Genomic DNA, 6,941 nt, shown 5'->3' with positions numbered 1-6,941 from the left:
TGCTGTAGGTCGATAATTCTTCCTTCTTTATTGCAACCATTAAAATGCACTAATTCCAAATACATTAACTGGGAAATGAAACCCCCGCTGTATCAGAAGATAATCTTTATTTCTTGTGGGTACACTGTCACTTTTAAAAAAAGATTTTTATGTATTCTTTGACAACTAAAAAAGACGTTCCACACGCTGTCAAATCTGTGGCAGGGTTCATAATAAAGGTCACTCCTACTGTATATGGGGAATCTGAGGACTGTGCAGATGAAGACATTCGTGTTCTGTGGATTTTCTTTCTTTTGCATCAGTCTAGTGTGCAAGTTAACATAAATACAACACACAATTACCAGCAGTACAATGCAGTGCTGCTGGCTGCTCTAAAACATTGTGCTGTTCACAAACATCTCTATTTCATCAAGGCGTGCAAATATTGGATTATTATATGTCATCTCTATTTCTCAGGTCTACCATTTTGCTGTATTGAGCAGGAAATGAGCCATGGACTTACCAGGGATACACATGCTGAGCCTAGATGGGTTTAGTACTCGCTGCCAAGGGCATGCTGGGATATGCTCCGGCCCCCTGAGAAGCAATAAGCGGGTAAAGACAGTGGCTGATAAATAACTAGCAAAAAGTTATGTGATACTTTATTGATCCTAAACCCTCTGTTTTCTCTTTTCTGTTTTTTCAGCATCAGCTAAAAAGCAGCAGCCTGTGTGACCATAAAAAAAGATGCATTTGATAGTTTTGTGATCTGCCACAATTATAGTTAAAGTTTGGTTAAAGTTGCACTAATAAATATTTGATATGCTCTGATTAATCTGTACGGTACCTGCAAAGCACTAAATGACACATATGATGATGATTTAGCATTTAGCATAAAAGGACAGTGAGTATTGGACTTATATTCACTAGGGTTGTCAGAAAGACGATTCCACATGAAACTAATGAATATGTTTAGGCAACAGTCTGACAACAAGTTTGCTCCAACAACTTTAACAGGTGATAATATAAGTGTTACAGCTTGTTCCAATGCCCCTCAGAGGTAATGCTCCTTCAACCCTTCAGTCTGTCTACTTATTACATTTTGCTTTTTTTTAATACTTCATGTTATTGCACTATCCTATGGAGGCCCACTGCAAATGTCCCCGCTGTGGCAGTAATAAAGGATTGTCTTTCCTTATCGTACGGTTGAAGCAATAGTTAGACATTTTTGTGAAATACGCTTCTTTGTTTCGAAAGTTAGATAAGAAGATCAAAACCACTCTCATATACGGTAAATATAAAGCTTCAGTCACTAGTTTATTCTTATAGCTTAGCTTAGAGACTGGAAACAGGAGGAAACAGTTTGACCGGCTCTGTCTAAAAATCTATCTTCCTAATAGCACTTCTAAAACTCACATAGCTGACATGTTATGTCTTGTTTATTTAATCTGTTAAGCAAACTAAGTGTAAAAACAACTTCTATGGCAATTCCACAGGGACGATCATTATTATTATTATTATTATTAGTATTGTTGTTGTAGATTAGTGAGCTGTAGCGGTGCAGATAGGCAGATGTTGTTTTTACCTTTAGAAAAGGGCCATCTTGCTGTTTCCAGTCCAAAGCTAAGCTAACCAGCTGCTATAGCAGTATCTAATCATACCATCAATCTTCACATCTAACTCTCTGCAAGAAAGCAAATAAGTGTATTTCCCAAAACTATTCCTTTATGGTTGCATGGTTTTTATGGTTTCAGTGTCACAAAGACACTTATCTACACCGACCTCATCCTAAAAGGTTTTGCACAAGTGACAATCCTCTTTTTCATTTACCTTTTCCTTATTTAGTTAGTAGAACTTCTGATCACAAAGTGTCTTTAGCTTCTTCAGTAAGGGAACAGGAGCTGTCACTTCCTCCTGAGACCGGATGAATGAACAGGCCTTTGGCCACAGATCGTGAGCTCACTTCATGAACAGATGTAGAGACGGTAAGAGAAGCATATTGAAATTCATCACCGACCTCCCCTTCCTCTGAAATGAAAGAGAACTATGTGAGTATGAACCACTCACAATAAATCTCTGTGTCACGTCACGTCAGGACAAGATACAATTCTCTGAGGGTTGTTGGATCGTTCAGCAATAGACTGTGGGTTAAAAAACAGATAACATATCATATGGACACTTTGTGTAATCACAAGTCATTTCAACTATCCTGCAGGGATCACTGCCGTGTTTAATTGTGACACCTTAAGAGGTTTACAGATGTTTTTAAAACACGCACTCACATTATCTCATTTACAATACAGGTGTAAATGTGCTAATAATTCAGATTTACACATCATTGCATTACCAAGTGCAGCAGGTGCAAATAGATCCATAATTACCCAATGGGATGTGAAATGCTGTTAATGTTGCTGTTGGCATACTATTTGGGCCAAATTGCTGTTTGGGAACAGTTGGTGAAGTCTTTGTCAAACTAAAATAGCATCAATAGCATTAGTTATGTGGCCATGGGGCATTTTCAAAATCAAACAGTCCAATAACATTTAAAACCGACCTATACATAGACAGTCATAGTCTGAATAGCACAGACTGCCCGAAAATACATTCATGTAAATCCTCTAGTGTTCAGCGAAATAAATACAACGCTAAAGCTAGCTACAGGTAGGTCAGTCCACTTACCATTTACACCTCATCCAAGCGTAAACCTTTTTGCAATATTTGACCATTTGTTTTTCAAATTTTTGCCGTTTCCACTCAGGTATTTTTATGTGCATAAAAACAGGTGGATGGAAAACGCAACACAACAACACACTTCATTGATGGCTGCACAACTGACGAGTAGGACAATTGGATTTGTTATAACTATTCTGCCGTGCCTGCTGCCTTTCCGGCATCTGAATCTGAGCCTCATTGATGCCGCAGAAACCTTTGTCAGATTTCTAGATAGGACTGTCAATACCCTGCAATGGCCAATCACGCTGTCATGACTTTGATGCGCTTCGCCACCACATACTTATGTGAGAGTGGGTTCTCGGCTCTGACAAGCATGAAAACCCACAAATATCTTATAAGACGTAGATGCACGCCCAGTTATGTGAAAAACAAACCCTGGTCCATTCCCTGACTGGGTGGAAACTAAGGTGGTCAAACAATGGACGACCATCTACTAGGGGCTCTTGCTGACCACGCACTTCTGCCTAAGAGCAAAAAGGCCTGAAGGGGGAGGATTATCAAACCAACAGCGAAACCTTTTATATCCGGATATGTCACTCCTGGCACGGCTAAATGTCTCTGCTTACATCAGTAATAGATACAATTTATTCAACTGCTAAAATTAGTCTCCATGCTACTTCATGATTTCACTCCATGATCATTTCCTGGTCAGCATGACATCCGTGTCAATCTTCTCCTCTCATTGACAAATGTTGATTTTTCTGTTCAAGCTAAGACAGCTTTGCCAGAAATAACTTGCTGGTACAAGTAATGGTGTGTGTGTGTGTGTGTGTGTGTGTGTGTGTGTGTGTGTGTGTGTGTGTGTGTGTGTGTGTGTGTGTGTGTGTGTGTGTGTGTGCATGATTAATGATTAAGCGAGCGTGACAAAACTGATCCAATGTGTATGTTTAGAAAAATAACGCAGGTATTACATTTCTACCAGGAAAAGAATATGCATATTGTAGGTATAACATCTTAATCGTAACAAAAATGCATCCGTTAAATAAAAGCAAAGTAAGTTTAAAAAGTCTTTGCATCTTTTTTAATTCCCATTTAACACAAACGTGCAACATATTTTCATCTCATAAATATTATGAAATTAAATGTAATTAACTCTATTGTAATTAGTTTGTGATTTATTAGTTAATATAAAGTTATAATGCTTATATTGGTGATGGATTAACATATACATTTACTTTACTGAAACCTTATATTACTTTAGTTAATGCATCAGTAATAAGTTCCCAATATTATGATATGTAATAATATTACTCTTAAAGGGGCCATTCTGCTGCATAAGTAGTACTTTTACTATTTACTCATTTAAAAATGTAAGATCTATTTTAAAATAGATATATCTTTTACATTTCTGCTGTGTGTAACATTGTATACAGTGAATAAGGATGATGAAGGAAAGTTTTAAGTATTTATGGCAAAAATGTATTTGAATTATCAAAAGTAAAAGTACTCATAGTGCAGAAGAATGGCACCCTTTGAATATTAGCATATATATTATATGTATGTGTTTGCAATATGGCTCTGCCTCACTCACTACTCTACATTCACCTGCACTATTTATACTTTCACATACCCATATTATTATACTACTGTCCAGCCTGCACATATCTAATTTATAGTACACACTGTATCCATATCATACCTCCAGCTGGTATCTCATATCTCCCTATTTCTATTACTTGTGGGCTATGTATACCTGCACTGTATATCTTTTAGTTTGAAGCGTATATACACATATACATATTCATATTACACTGTTCATACTTTCAATATTGTTCATGTATCTAGTATATTCTATGTACATTACTCTGCATGTTACTGCTTCTTACATTTCTGGTTAGATGCTAAAATTCTGTCAAACATATTAAGTGGAATTTAAAAGTAGAACATTTCCCAGTGAAAAGTAGTAGTAGAAGTTTAAAGTAGCATGAAATGGAAACACTCAAAGCACCTCAAATGTGTACTTGATACTTGAGCAAATGTACTCAGTAAATGCAAATGAGGCATTATTAAATATGTGTTCATTTGAATGCAAAATAAATCTGAACATTGAATAAAGTCAGTTTAAAAAATGTTTTTTAATTTTGATGACATATTCGAGTCAAAGGTTTTTACAGAGGGAATTTTGAACACCCCTTTGTATCACTCCATAAATCACAAAATACCATTAACAGGCTATGGATGATATATGAACAAACCCCTCTATAAACCTCAAATCCTCTTGATCAATCCTAAACCTAAACTAAACTATAACTCTTTTGAAAGCCTTGTTCTTACGCTCTCAAACCCAACATGGAAAACAATAAAGCCAGTTTTATGTGTTACTGTGTACTGTGTACTGTGTGCCCTCCTGGTCCGTATTCTGAATTTCTATCTGAATTCTCAGAATTTTTATCAAGTTTCGTCCTTAAAACAGATAAAGTAATTATTGTAGGTGACTTTAATATTCATGTGGATGTTGATAGTGACAGCCTTAATAATGCATTTATCTCAATATTAGATTCAATTGGGTTCAGTTAAAATGTACATGAACCAACTCACTGTTTAAACCACACTCTGGACCTTGTTCTGGGATATGGTGTTGAAATTGAAAGTTTATCAGTGTGTCCACATAATCCTCTTTTATCAGACCTATTTTTTAATAACTTTTGAAGTCCTGTTACTGGACTACAAGCCAGCAGGCAAAATATCCTACGCTCGATGTCTATCTGAAAGTGCTGTGACTAAATTTAAGGAAGTGATTCCATCAGCACTTAATTCAATACCAGGACTCAATATCAATATAACGGAGGACTCCAATGCTAACTTTAGTCCCTCCCAAATTAATCATCTTGTTGATAGCGCTGCAGCCTCACTGCGAATAACACTCGACTCTGTCGCTCCTCTAAAGAAGAAGATCATAAAACAGAAAAAGAAAGCTCCATGGCTTAATTTACAAATCCGCAAACTAAAACAAAAGTCGAGAAATCTTGAAAGTAAATGGTGTTCCACTAAATTGGAAGAATCTCGTTTAGTCTGGTTAGATCATCTTAAAACGTATAAGAAGGCTCTCCGTAATGCCAGAGCAGCTTCTTACTCTTCCTTAATAGAAGAAAATAAGAACAACCCCAGGTTTCTTTTCAGCACTGTAGCCAGGCTAACAGAGAGCCACAGCTCTACAGAGCCTTCTGTTCCTATATCTCTCAGTAGTGACGACTTCATGAGCTTCTTTAACGATAAAATTAGAATGATTAGAGACAAAATTAATCTCCTCCTGACCTCAATTGGTAATGACTTAACCTCAACCGCCGGAATCTTAAAAACATCTGTAACTCCTGAAATATATCTAGACTGTTTTACTCCAATCAACCTTAACCAACTAACTTCAACAATCTCATCGTCTAAGCCATCAACCTGTCTTTTAGACCCGATTCCAACTAAACTGTTTAAAGAAGTTTTACCCTTAATTAACACCTCGTTATTAAATATGATCAACCTGTCTCTATTATCTGGCTACGTACCACACTCCTTTAAAGTAGCTGTAATAAAACCACTTCTTAAAAAGCCTAGTCTTGATCCAGAGGTTTTAGCCAACTATAGGCCGATATCTAACCTTCCCTTTCTCTCTAAAATCCTTGAGAAAGCAGTCGCAAAACAGTTGTGTGACTTTTTACATAATGATAGTTTATTTGAGGTTTTTCAATCTGGATTTAGAGTTCATCATAGCACAGAGACGGCACTGGTGAAAGTTACCAATGACCTTCTATTGGCATCAGACAGAGGACTTGTCTCTGTTCTTGTTCAGAAGTCCAACAACAAACGACCGTTCGGGTTTAGATCAGGGAGGCCCTTCCTCCCAATCATGCCTCTCCAGGTGTCTCCATCGTTTCCCACGTGTGCGTTGAAGTCTCCCAGCAAGACTACGGAGTCCCCTACTGGAGCCCCCTGCAGGGCTCCATTCAGGGTCTCCAAGAAGGCCGAATACTCAGAACTGCGGTTTGGGGCATAGGCACAAACAACAGTCAGAGTTTTCCCCCCCATAACCCGAAGGCGTAGGGAGGCAACCCTCTCGTCCACCGGGATAAACTCCAACGTAGCGGCGCTCAGCCGGGGGCTAGTGAGTATCCCCACCCCGGCCCGACGCCTCACACCTTGGGCAACTCCGGAGAAGAATAGAGTCCAACCCCTATCCAGGAGTACGGTTCCAGAGCCAAGACTGTGCGTGGAGGTAAGCCCCACCAGATCCAACTGGT

The sequence above is a fragment of the Cottoperca gobio genome, chromosome 14 (genome assembly GCF_900634415.1).
Source record: "Cottoperca gobio chromosome 14, fCotGob3.1, whole genome shotgun sequence".
Classification (NCBI taxonomy): Eukaryota; Metazoa; Chordata; class Actinopteri; order Perciformes; family Bovichtidae; genus Cottoperca; species Cottoperca gobio.
Note: the sequence above shows the minus strand (reverse complement) of the source record.